The sequence below is a fragment of the Camelus bactrianus genome, chromosome X, assembly GCF_048773025.1.
Source record: "Camelus bactrianus isolate YW-2024 breed Bactrian camel chromosome X, ASM4877302v1, whole genome shotgun sequence".
NCBI classification, from domain to species: Eukaryota; Metazoa; Chordata; class Mammalia; order Artiodactyla; family Camelidae; genus Camelus; species Camelus bactrianus.
Window position 1 is genome coordinate 70,826,782 of NC_133575.1, and position 14,440 is coordinate 70,841,221.

The window sequence follows — 14,440 nt, forward strand, 5'->3', positions numbered from 1 at the left end:
AGGAAAGTTAAATAATTGAAACCTAGTGATCTATTTACTTAGCTTTCTATGTGCTGAACAGATGACCAAAAATTTATGTGGATTTTAGAGTAGCAATTCAAGACATGGTTGTGTCCATATAACACAAGTTAAAAGATTTTCACTTTTAAATGAATATGTGTATTTATTTAGAACCTTCTTTGTTCCATAAAAATAAGCTTATAATAGAACATGGAACTTAACAAAATGTTGTTTATTAATAGTGATATAAAGAAAGAGAAATAAGGATGAAACATAAAGAAAACCAAGGAGAAAGGTAAAGATGTATATCTTTATGTCTTATAGTACACTTTTATTACAACCAGGACAAATAATTGAAAAGTCACTATTGCTATACTAGATATTCAGTTTTAAAATCTTTACCTACTCATTATTACATAGACCCTCAGTGTCCCATGCATTTCTATTCCTAAGATCTCTTTATAGTAAATATGAAGAATTGAATGATATGTTCAAATGACACTTTGATGATATAATGAGTCAAACTGAGAAATGAAAGAGTGAACATCACTACAAACCCAATAGACAGTAAGGGGATAATTAAATACTATGAACAACTCTATGCCCACAGATTTGAAAACCTAGATGAAATGGGCTAATTTCTTGAGAGACAATCTGCTAAAACTCATACAGGAAGAAATAAATGATATGAATAGGGTTAAGTCAATTAAAGAATTTGAATCAATAATTGATAACCTTCCAGAAGAAAATGCACCAGACCTAGATAGGTTTATTGGTGAAGTCTTTCTAAACATTTATGGAAGAATTTATACTAATTCTCAACAATCTCTTTCAGAAAATAAAAGCAGAAAGAAGACTTCTTCACTCTTTTGATGTGGCCAGAATTATCTTAATACAAAAACCAAAGACGTTATAAGAAAACTGTAGATCGAGATTTCTCATGCACACAGGTGCAAAAATCCTCAATAATATAAGCACATCAAATCCAAAAATTGTAAAAAAATTACCCACTATGACCAGGTGGGATTTATCTCAGATATGACATGCTGGTCTTACATTCATAAATCAATTAATGTAGTCCATCATCTCAATAAGCTAAAGAAGAAAATTTGCATGATTATATCAGTTGACGCAGAAAACACATCTGACAAAGTCCAATATCCATTCATGATAAAAACTCTCAAAAAACTAGGAATAGAAGGAAATTTCCACAACTTGATAAATAATATCTATAAAAAACCTACAGATAACATCGTACTTAATGGTGAGAAACTCTAAGCTTTCTCATGAAGATCAGGGACATGGAACAGATGTTCTGTCTCACCATTGCTTTCAAAATTTACAGGAAGTTCTAGCTAATGTAATAAGACAAGAAAAGGAAATAAAAAGCATACAGATTGGTAAGGAAGAAATAAAATTATGATTGATTAAAAAATCCTCTAATAAATGATTATAGAAGAGTTTTAGGACACAAGTTTAATGCACAAAAGTTAATTGCTTTTCTAAATACCAGCAAACAACAAGTGGAATTTAAAATTTAAAAACACTATGCTATTTACATTAGCAGGCCCCCAAATGAAATACTTAGGTATAAATTTAACAAAATATGCAATATAATATTAACTATCATCACCAAGATGTATATTACATTCCTATGATGTGTTTATTTTATAGCTAAAAGTTTGCACTTTTGACCCCCTTCACTCACTTTGTTCACCCCTCAACTCCCTCCTCTGGCAACAATCAGTCAGTTCTCTGTATCTAATGAGCTTAGCTTAAATTGTAGCTCCATATGTAAGTGAGATCACACAGTCTTTGTCTTTCTCTGTCTGACTTATTTTACTTAGCATAATGCCTTTGAGGTTCACCCACATTGTCATAAATGGCAGGATTTAATTCTTTTTACAGCTAAATAATACTCTTTATGTACATATAATACTCTTTTTAGCATTTTATATATATAATATTATACATACACCACATTATCTATATACATTCATCTGTTGATGAACACTTAGTTTGTTTCCTAATTTGGCTATTTTAAATAATATTTTGATAAACATTAGGGTACATATTTAATTTCAAGTTAGTGTTTTCATTTCCTATGGAGAAATATCCAGAAGAGAATTGCTGAATCATATGGTAGTTTTGTTTTTAATATTTCGAAGAAACTCCACGATGTTTTCTATAGTGGATGCACAAATTCACATTCCCAATAACAGTGTGCAAAGTTTGCTTTTTTTCCACATCCTCACCAACACTTGTTATTTCTTGTCTTTTTGATAATAGACATTCTAAAGTGATAACTCATTGTGGTTTTGATTTACATTTCCCTGATGATTAGTGATGTTCAGTATTATTTCCTGTATCTGCCATCTGTATGTCAATTTTAGGATTGTTATATTTCTGTGAAAAATGGAATTGGAATTTTGATACAGATTGCAATGAATTTTTACACTGCTTTGGGCAGTACAGACATTTTAATAGTATTAATTCTTCAAGTCCATGAGCACATTATACCTTTTATTTGTATTATCTTCATTAACGTTGTATAGTTTTCAGAGTATAGGTCTTTCACATCCTTGGTTAAATTTATTGCTAGGTATTTTATTGGTTTTGATGCAGTTGTAAATGAGACTGTTTTCCTAAATTCTCTTTCTTATATTTTGTTATTAGTGTATAGAAATGCAATATTTTTCTATATTGATTTTGTATCCTGCAAGTTTACTAAATTCATTTATCAGTTCTAATAGTTTTTTGGTGCACTGTTTAGGGTTTTCTATTTTATATTTATGAAATCATGTCATCTGCAAATAGTGACAGTTTTACATCTTCCTTTCCAAATTGGATGCCTTTTATTTCTTTTTCTTCCCTGTTCTGCTTAGGACTTCTAATACTAGTTGAATAAAAGTGGCAAGATTGGGCATCCTTATCTCAATCTTGATCTTAGAGGAAAAGCTTTCAGCCTTTTACCATTATGATGTTAGCTATGGACCTTTATTATGTTAAGGTATGCTCCCTCTATGCCTACTTTGTTGAACATTCTTATCAAATTGGATGTAGAACTTTATCAAATGCTTCTTTATCTATTGAGGTGATCATATTACTTTTATTCTTAATTTTGTTTGTGCTTTATATCACATTAATTGATTTGCAGATGTTGAACCATTTCTGCATTTCTGGAATAAATCCCACTTGATCATGGTGTATGATTCTTTTAATGTGCTTGGTTTGCTGGCATTTTGTTGAGGATTTTTGAATTTATGTTAATCAGGGATATTGGCCTGTAGTTTTCAGTTTTTGTGGCATCTTTGTCTGGTTTTGGTATCAGAGTTATCCTGGCCTTGTAAAATGAGTTTGGAAGTTTTTTTTGTTTTTTTTTTTTTGGAAGAGTTTGGGAAAAATTGATGCTCTTTGAATGCTTGCTATAATTCACCAATGAAGTCATCTTGATTTGGACAGTTGTTTGTTGGGAGGTTTTTGATTATTGATTCAATCTGCTTATTAGTAATTGGTCTTTACAGTTTTTTTATATATATTTCATTATTGGTAAATTATATATTTCTAGGAATTCATCCATGTTTTCTAGTTTGTCAAATTGTTGGTGTAGAGTTGTTTATAGTAATCTCTTAGGATCTTTTTTCTCTCCATGGTATGAGTTGTAATGTCTCTTTCATTTTTTATTTTCATTTATTTGAGTCTTCTTTTTTTCTTGGTGAGTCTAGCTAAAAGTTTGTCAATTTGGTGTATCTTTTCAAAGAATTAGCTCTTAGTTTCATTGATTTCTTCTATTGTCTTGTTAATGTCTATTTCATTTATATCCGTTCTGATATTTATTATTTTCTTCCTTCCTTCTATTAACATTGGGCTTCATTTGCACTTTTTCTAGTTCCTTGTGGTGTAATGTTAGTTTGTTTATTTGGGTTTTCCTTGTTTCTTGATGTAGGCATTTATCCTTAAGGACTTCCCTCTCAGAACTGCTTTTGCTGTATCCCACAAGTTTTAGTATGTTGTATTTTCATTTTCACTTGGCTCAAGGTATTTTTTTATTTCTCTTTTTTTATTAGACCCTTTGCTTATTCAGTAGCATGTTTTTAATCTTCCCATATTTATTAATTTTTCACTTTTCTTCTTGTAATTGATTTCTAGTTTCATGCCATTGTGGTTAGAATAGATTCTTGATATGATTTCAATATTCTTACATTTTTTGTGCCTTTTTTTTGTGCCTAACATATGATTTATCCTGGAGAATGACCCACATGCACTTGAGAAGAATCTGTATTCTGTTGCTTTGGGATGGAATGTTGTATATATCTGTTAAGTTCATCTGGTCCAATGTGCCATTTACAGCTGATGCTTCCTTACTGATTTTCTGTGTGGATGATCTATCCATTGATGTATGTTGGGTGTTAAAGTCCTCTACTATATTGTACTGGAGTCTATTTCTTCTTTTAATGTCTGTTAATAGTTGCTTTATATATTTAGGTGCTCCTATGTTGACTGCACACATTTTTACAAATGTTATATTCTCTTGTTGGATTGACCACTTTTCATTATGTAATGTCCTTCTTTGTCTCTGATTACAATCTTTGTTGTAAAGTCTATTTTATCTGATATAAGTATAGCTATCTCAGCTTTCTTTTGGTTTCTGTTTGCATGAAACATCTTTTTCCATTCCTTTTTCACCTTTGTCAACATATAATTTGACAACATTTTATCAGATATATGTTTGGAAACTCTATTTTACTTCATTCATCCATGTGTCTCTTCTTTCACCAACACCATGTTTTGCTGGTTATATGCTTATATTAAAGTTGGATAGAATGAATTCACTTCATTTTTTATTTTCAGATTTTTTTTTTGGCTATTCTATTGCTTTTTTCTTTTTATATACATTTTAGAATCAGCTTGGTGATGCCTACACAAATTCCTGCTGGGATTTGATTACAAGCATGTTGACTCTATAGATCAAATTGGGGAGAACTGATATCTTAATAATATTGAATTTTTAAATTCATGAACATAGAATACCTCTCCAATTATGTAGATCATCTTTCATTTCTTTAATTAGATTTTGCTTTCATTTTTACAGAATCTGCATGGATTTTGTAGTTTTTACCTACTATAATATTTTTGTTGATACTCTCATAATTGCTATATTAGAGTGCCTAAAGGGTCTAAGGGCTTAGTGATTGGGTAAGTGTTGGCTGGGATTTATGAGTATCAGGAAAAGGAGATGAACATCGTTTGCTTTGGGTAACACATTCTTTCTTGGTGAGCTTTTTTAAAGCACATAATGTGTTTTTCATTAAAGAATTACAATATTCATATTATAAGGATGTGTTGATGTTTTTATTTCCACAATTGCCATTCTTTTTGTAATCTGATAAATATTAACATTGCACTATCTGAGAAAGTTCTTATAACTGTGTGAAGAAGAGTGTATGTATTCAATTTATTTATTGCATATATATATTTTTATTTCTTACTGAACATCCATGTGCTCTCCACACTACCAAGATCCCTATTGGTTAGGACAGTCCATGTAACTAGTCTTGTTCAGTGAGTGATGAGCAGAAGTGACATGTGATACCTCTGCGCTAAAGAACTAAATAGCTAATGTATGAATCTTCTAATCTCTATTCCCTTTCTCTAATGATAATGGAGGCTACAAGTCTAAGTGACAGTGCCACGAAATGGAAGTAGAAAAGTGCTAAGTCAGTGCATAGAGGTCATCTTCATGGCAGTTTCCAGACTGGATTTGGCATTGATCTAATTTAAATGAATAATAAATCTTTCTGTGTTTACTTTTGATTTTGAGGTTTTACATTATTTTTGTTGTTGTTAGCACAGCATACCCTGACTTACTAATACAATACCTTTAGTTATAGTTCAAGAATATTTACTATTCTAATATATCCCTTATATAGTGCCATAAGATTTTACTATAATATATTTAATAGAACATTTTTCAGTACAACAATTAAAGGAGACACTTTAATATTTTCAAATGTGTTTGACCCTTCTCTAGCAAAAGCAATGTTGAGTATTTTGAAAAAATAAATTTTTGTATAATAGCATATTTTCTCCAAAAATATTTGAGGGGTCTGATGTCTCAGAGTTCTAATTTGTTGCTTGGATAACTGAATTCTAAAGACTAAAATTTTCCATCTGCTAGAAATGAAAACTGAATAAGATCAGCTAGAAATTGTGCATTCTTTAATAAAAATGTGCCATGAAAACTCCACAGAGTATTTATTTTCTTTTATCCACTCTTTTCCTGATGTGATAGTCTGCTTTGTATCTGAATAAACATCACAGCATTTGTTAAAAAATAGTTAAAATTTATATTATATTCCTTTACTGATGGGACGGTAGTATTCCAATCAAGCTTTTAGGTGTTGATTTTTGGTTCTGTTACTACTGAATCAATATTATCAAAGCCCGTAAGTGAATGGAGTGTTTTTCAGAGTTAATTTTTGTGGCAGCTATTCCAGGAAGAGTATTTCACACTTATACTGGATTTTGTATTGAGATTTGACAATATGAATTGTTTGAGTTTTATTGCATGGAAAATCATCTATCCCTAGAGTATTAGGTCTGAAAAATAGGAATAAGTCGCTCATACACTGAACTTTGTAAAGAAGGTTTCAGAAAACATTTTAGCAAAGCTATCACTCTTATGAAATAATAACAAAATTATCTGACTTTTAACTAAAAAGAAAAAAATAGAAATGAGCAAAAGTCTGCAATTTCTTCCGTCAACTTACAGTTTTAACTTCACATAATTGGCTTATCTGAATCCTGAAATATTTATATGAAATTAAAGCAACAATGATGCTGCGCAAAATGTTATAAATTACAGGTAAATTCAATTAATTTACAAATAAATTTAATGGCAAAATTGGTATGCACTTATTTAATATTGTTTTCCACATTAACAAAAAAAATTCTGTACATTTTCTTTTGTCTATAGAATAAAAGTCAAATGTTTAAATTGATATTCAGGATTTTCCCTGATTTGATTGACTTCATTTTCCTTTTTATCTTCCCATTTATCAATTAATTTATTGATTTCTTCAACAAATATTTTTAAAGTACCTATTTTACAAGTTCTATTTCTGCTAGTGGAACATATAATTTTGAAATTATGGTGATGATGATGATGATGGTGACCCAATGATTGTAAGCCTTATATAAGACTAGTATATATCAAGCGTAGTTCTCAACTAAGTTGATCCTCATAGCACATGTGTGAAGTGTTATTATTATCACCAGTTTACAGATAAGGAACATAAAAAGATGAAAAGAATTGCTCAAGGGTTCATAGCAAATTAAGTATGGTGCTGGGACAACTTGATCTTCAGCTTTGTAGGAGACTGCAGCCAGGTCCACAACCAGAATTATGCTTCACAACCACATATGTATGAGAATGATATCACTGTTTGGAACCCTCAGGGCAGGATTCATCAAAGTGACTATGCAGTGGAAGTTGTCAAACAAGGCTTAGCCAGTATGGTCTGAAATCGAAAACCCTTGAAATGTTGACTGAATTGAAGAGGACGCCATCAGAACTTGTGCTTATCAGAAAAAAATTCTCCACGGTGACAATTATATTGGTATCTCAGTTGTGGGGCTTACTGTTGATGCTAGTTTGGTATGTAATTTTACGCACCAGGAGTCTTTTGATTTCAGATTTGTAATTGACAGATCTCTTCCTGTATTTCATCTTGTATCCCTAATTAGAAGCAAGACTCAGATATTAACACAATAGTATGGATGGAGTCCATATGGTGTTGAGCTGCTTATTGCTGGTTATTATGATATGAGCCCTCATGTTTTCCATATCTGCCTATCTTCTATTTTGAGTGCACAGCTATGTCCATTGGAGCCTGGTTGTCAATCAGGAGACATATTGGAGATATATATATATATATATAGAGAGAGAGAGAGAGAGAGAGAAAGAGAGAGAGTTTATGGAGTAAAATTTGTATTAACTGGTTGAACATGGTCTATGTGCCTTAAAAGAAGCAACTAACTACAAAGAATGTTTCCACTGGAGTTCTTGGTAAATACTTTAGTTTATAATCTTAGATAATAATGTTCCCCCCTTTCATGGAAATTCTTAAAGACCACGGAGAAAAGCACAGCCTATTTAACTTGCTGATGAACCTGCAGAAAAACCTAATGAATCAGTGGAACTTTAAGTGATAAAACCATCTATATAGGCATTATTGAATAAGTAAAAATGCAGGAACAAATACTCATGACAATGATCTATATTTTGAAACAAAAGATGCAAAGTGGTGGCATGATATTTTTAAGAAATAGCCCAGATATATGTTTCTTCAAAGCCACCTCACTGAAGCCATATAATAGAGTGCATTTGTCTTTGAGTGAGTGTATTTAATTATTTCTAGAAAGTATATGTATCTGTATTAATGTTTTTATATGAAGAACATGGTGTTTGTGTTTTTACTTTAAACTAAGAAGTAAAATTGTTTCACCTGCAAAGAAAAAAAAAATAGTGTGGGACTGGGATATAAACTCAGAAATTCTAGTCCAGAGACATCTTAAATATTATGCTTTACTACTTCCCATAACTACTTTCCAGTTTTAGAATAACCATTAAATCTACCTGCACAAACTTTCTCTCCTTTTTCTCATTACTCAGATTCAGTCTATTTTTCATTCCTCATCATACACTTTCCTGGTTACTCTCCAACCAAAATTAATAGTTACTTGCTCTATGTTTCCATAATATATTTTGAAACACTGTTGTAGCATTTACTCAATTTTGTCTTGTGGTGTTTGTTTTTATAGGTTGGTTCTTTTCACCAGATCATAAACATAATGTTTTTTCTTAAAGTCTGAATCATAGTTCATTGTATGTGTATATCACATTTTATTTGTCCATTTGTCTGTTAATTTGACATTTAAGTTGTTTCCATCTTTTGACTATTGTGAATAATGCTGCAATGAACATAGGAGTGTAGATATCTCTTCAATATCCTGATTTCAATTCCTTTAGGTGTATACCCAGAAATATGATTACTGGATGTTATAGTGACTCAAGGTTTTAGTTTTTTGAGAAATCTTCACACTGTTTTCCATAGTGGCTACATCAATTTGCATTCCTATCAACAGTGTAAAATACTTCTCATTTCTCCACATCCTCACCATTTGTTAATTAATTAATTAGTTTATTTATTTACTTTGATAACAGAAATCCTAACAGGTGCAAAGTAATATACCATTGTGGTTTTGATTTGCATTTCTCTGATTCCTGATTTTTAAAAATTTATTTTTGAATAGTGTGTTTTTTAAATTAGTTTATTTTCAGATTATCTATATTATTGAATTTGAAGTGAGTCTCTTGTAAGCAGCATATTTTTGGATCATGTAGTTTATTTTTGCTTGTTTATTTGTTTGCCTGCTGCATCAATCTCTGTCTGCTGATTGGTGTATTTAGATTCTTTGCATTTAAGATTACTACTGATATATTAAAGTCTGTCATTTTATTTTTATTTTAATTTTATTTTTGATTCCTCTGATTCTCATTCTGTTCCTGTTTGCTGTCTTGCTCTGTAGTACTTAACATGTTTTCTAGGACCCCCAACTTGATTTATTTCTAGTAGTTTTGACTGTATCACTTTGAACGTTTTTTGGAATAGGCTTCTTTTTTTGACTAGGTCCCTCCTAAAAGTTGCCTTCTTCCCTCACCTCCCCAACTCCATTCCACAACCAGCCCAGTTTTCATCATTGTCTCATAAGCAGAAAAGGGCAGTTTCAGGCCAAGCAGGAAATAAGAACAGTTCTGTGGGGTCCCTAAGTTTGGCAAGAATCTTGTTTCTTTTGCCAGTTCTTCCAGTTTCTATAGTGTTCTTACAGGGACTCCTATTTGATCCAGATGAGGAAATGGCCTACCTGGCTGTGTTCTGTTGCTAAGGTTTGAGGTTACAAAACACTGGTTCTGGGTCAAATTCTGTTGGGTAGAAAGCTGTAAAATGTTCTAACACTATGTTGTTCCTCTAGTCCTGGGCTCTCAATCCAGTTTGCTTCCTTACCTTATCTGTCAGTGTTCTCCTTTTGTTGCATCTTGCATTACTTCCAGGATTTCTAGTTATAGTTATGCTTAGCAAGAATTTGCAGGAAGAAATAGGTCTATACCATCTTTTTCAGACCATAAATGTAGAATAGAATGATTCTGGAAAGTAGACTCTGATATGCAGATGTGCATATTTTAATCTAAGAAGCGAGTTAAAAATAATACAAAAAAGTATAACTAAACACTTAAGAGATAGAATGGAATACTAAAAAACAACTTAACTCACCTAAGAGGAAAAGAGGAAAACAAGGAAAACAAGAACAGAGAAACAAAGAGCAGACAGGACAAATGGAAAAGAAGTGCCAAAATGGTGTCTGACTTTTTTTCATTCAGCACAACAACTTTGTCATTCACCTACATGTAGAATGCATTAGTAGTTCATTCTTTTTTATTTGTGAGCATTATCACCTTTTATGAACAAACAGCTATTAAGTGGCAAAAAAGATTCTATGAGATGTTTTGCCTCACCCCCAGCCACCCAGAGGCCCCCAAATTTTTTAAAATAAAAAAAAAATTGTGATATATGGCTCTTGGAATAAAACTCATTACTTATCATTTTATCTCTTATGTTTTAACCTATTAAAGGCCAACAGGTGGCATATTGCCTCAAGTGTTTCTTACTCTAATTTCTGTTTCTTAAACTATTTGTATACTTCTTTCATATTTCTGACAAGTTTTATCATAAGCTTTCTCTGTATATTGTCATCTATTCACATGAAAAGGTCAATACAAAATCTAAGAAATAAATAAACAATAAAATACTTCCTGAGGTAAAGCATGTTATTAATATAAATATACAATGATATTTTGTGGCATTTATCATGGTCAGTTTGATGTGTGTGTAAAATAAGTCATTTTATTTTGAGAGTCTCCATTCCCTGTCAACTATCAATACAGGAATATATGTTTTCAGAAACTAACATGGAATTGAATAATTGTCTTCTGTGTCTTTTTCTTATGCATCTCCTATCTGTGTTATTTGCAGGCCAGGAAACAAAGAAGTTAAAAAGAAAGTAAGTGATAAAAGCAATTTGAGTTATTTGGAGTAGAAATCTGTAGGAAAAAAAGTACTTGGTATCTCTACATGGATAATCAATGCTATTTCATGGTGAGTTCCTTTTAGAAGAGTAATTCAGGTTATTTAAAAAAGTATTTATAATTAAGTTTTCACAGGAATTCTATTTCATTATAATAACCTTATAGGTTTGGATATGAACCCAGGAAACCTCATTAAAAAGTTCTACTTCAGGAACCATCCATAAGTGGAAGTTCAGTATTTCCTCAAATAATTACATATGAATGGTGGTCCACTGAGTCTTCTTGTCTCTCACAACATCATCTATTAATGTGTAAAACATCCCACCTGACTGAATTGTTCTTAAGTCAGAAATACTGAAAATCTTGACATGCTGTAGTACTTGAAAAAAAAATCATTTCTCTTCTTTTTCACTCTCTTTACTGTGGCATTTAATTTCAATAACATGTGTTGTACTAAATTTGATTAATGATTTAAAAAAATTTATTGGACTTACACTGAAGAATTATAAAACTCTGAACACTTCTTTAGCGTTAGCCACACTGATATTTCTGTGATTTCTCAAACTTACAATGAATGGATTGATTTTTGTTATAGTTGTTTTTGAAGCATAACCCAGGTAACTCATCAAAACTATTTTATGGCATCAAATGATGGGGTATGAATGTTCCTCTTTACTTCTTACATATGTATGTGAAGCCCTTTTCTGCCAGTTTTCCCCGAGCACAGCCTGATTCCTAATCTCCATCCCGAACTCCTTTCAGGTTGCATTGAATGTCAGTGGCTGTAGCAGCTCATGATTAATCCTTGCAGAGGTAGATGGCAAGTGCCTATTTTTAGTTGGCACCTATCTTGGCAAATAAGATATGTGAGGACATATTCAGAGCCCCTCATATCTTGTGAAATAGTACAAAAATATATTTCTACATAGATTTTCAAATATACAGGTTGAACTTTAGTCCCAGGGATTACATATTTTTAACTGCAACAAGTATGAAGTGTCTAATACATGGTAAAATGAAGAATCTACCTTTGTCAAGCTCTCAGACCTTGGTAAGTTTCTTGATTCCTTACTCTATAGATGATTTATGAAACAAATATTTCAGGTCCCTAAAAATGGACAGATCAAAATGGCCCTGAAGCTTCATTTTCTTCCCCCTTATATTGTATACCAGCGAGCTGGTTTAGCAGGTCTAAGTTAGTTCAAAGTAGAAGAAGCTAGCATTAAGTTCTGGAAGTTCCTTATTTCTAACAAGATCATATCGCCATCAGAGAGTTTTAATTATTACATAGTCACATAGACCTATATTTCTACCTAACTCTATAAATGTGTGGAACATTAGCTGGGATGACTTTCCTTTCAACTGGAATGTTGGCCACAGTACAAGCAGGCCATTTCTTCCTTAAGCTGTGGACTCTGCTATTTTATAAACATATTCTTTTAGGTTAATAGAGTATTTTGATTCCATTTTATCTCCTTTATAGCTTAATGGCTTTAACCATTTTTTTGTTATTTTAGGAATTGCTCTTACATTCATAATGTAAAATTCGAAATTAGAGCAGTCTTCCAGTAATATGATACCTCTTCAAAAATAATTTTAAAACTTTACAATAATGAGATATTTCTTGGATATATATACATCTCTTCCCTCCTGACTATTATACTATTGTCATGGTACATTTTATTTTTACATATGTCATGTCGACTGAAATAAATGCACAACCTCAAAGTTAAGAGTTATGTTTTATTCGGTGGATAATTCTGAGGACTCAGCCAGGGATGAAAGCCTCCCAGAGCTTTACAACAAAGACCAGGTCGTCTGAACATTAAAAGATTACTTGTTAGCTAAAATATACCAGGCATCTCAAGGTAAAGAATTTAGTGCTTTTCTATGTGCGGGAGGAAGCAAACATTCGGGCTCACTGAATTCATTCCTTTGACAAGCACCCAGCTATCTAGGGCCAGTATCCTGTCCTTTCTTATTCTGAGTCCCCTCAGGGTGCACCATTGTGAGTGGCTGCAGAGGCTGGGCTGCAGGCCTGTCCTCACTGGGGGGTGGCGGTAGCCGCTGATGACTTGATGGCTTCAGCATTCTCTGTTTACTGATATGGTTTGCAGTATTTTTCATTCACATTCATAAACCCTAAAACTGTTTGCTTTTCTCTTGCTGCCTTTAGGAGATTGATATATAAGATGTGATAAATTTATATTGCAGTGATTGCCATTGTAAGGTTAGGTAACACATCTATCATGTCACATAATTATCATTTCTTCTGGTGGTGAGAACAATTAAGATCTAGTCTTCTATAATGTTGTGTATCTGATAATATTTGAATGTTAGATGCTGCATACTTTTGCAATCCTACCTATACATTCTCAAGCTATAGTGAAAGAGAGCAGAGGGTCTCCTTGAGTATTCAGCTTAGTACTGATTGGATCAGTGTACATGTATGAAGAAACTCTCTGAATTTAGGTAAAAAGCCACCTAGAAGTATTAAGCTATCTAGTTTCTGGTACTTAGTCCTACAAGTTCTATTTAATTTCAAATTAACCTCAAATCTTAGCTGTATCTCCACACTTATGGAGACCACCAGTCTCTTTCTAGCTTGTACCTCTCTGTTCGATGATCAGAAATCTCTATTCAGGTAGTAAGTAGAACAATCATAGGGCATTTCTTATTTTTGCCCCATTTCTTAAGAATCATTGTTCTTCCTTGTCTGATGTTCAATGACTGAAAATTGTTGTTTCATGTATATTGTAGAATATTTTAGTTGTTTCAGTTGGGAGGAGAAACCCAATTCGTATTCATTTTGGCTGAAAGAGAAATTTCCAAGTAACATAGTATATCTTAATAAATAATGTTAAAAAGGTTTGGAAATATAGCAAAATTAAAGTTAAACTGATAGCTCATTATTCACCAAGAATTTAATAATTTTAAAGAGTATTTAATGTTTCATGTATGACTGAAAAATTGTGTTCTACACTGGAAATTGACACAACTTGTAAATGGACTACAAATCAATAAAATAAAATTAAAAAAATAAATTAAAAAATGGTATTTAATGTGTTTATAGAATTTCTAAATTACTAAGTGCTATCCTGCAATAGATTCAGGCAATTTAATTTATTAGGAAATATCCAGGAAAAAATGAAATTGAGTATCACAGTTCTAAACATCACAGATGAAAATTAAATATTATGAAGTATGACAAAAATTTTCACACTACAAAATTATAAATAAAATAATTTTATCATTTGCAGCAACATGGAAGACTCTTGAAGGCATTATGCTAAT

The 14,440-nt window shown here is 31.8% G+C and overlaps 1 pseudogene; it reads left to right on the forward strand.

The window, feature by feature from the left end:
* Positions 1 to 210: 210 nt before the first annotated feature.
* LOC105069311 (proteasome subunit alpha type-1-like) lies at positions 211 to 8,207 on the forward strand (annotated as a pseudogene).
* Positions 8,208 to 14,440: the final 6,233 nt, after the last annotated feature.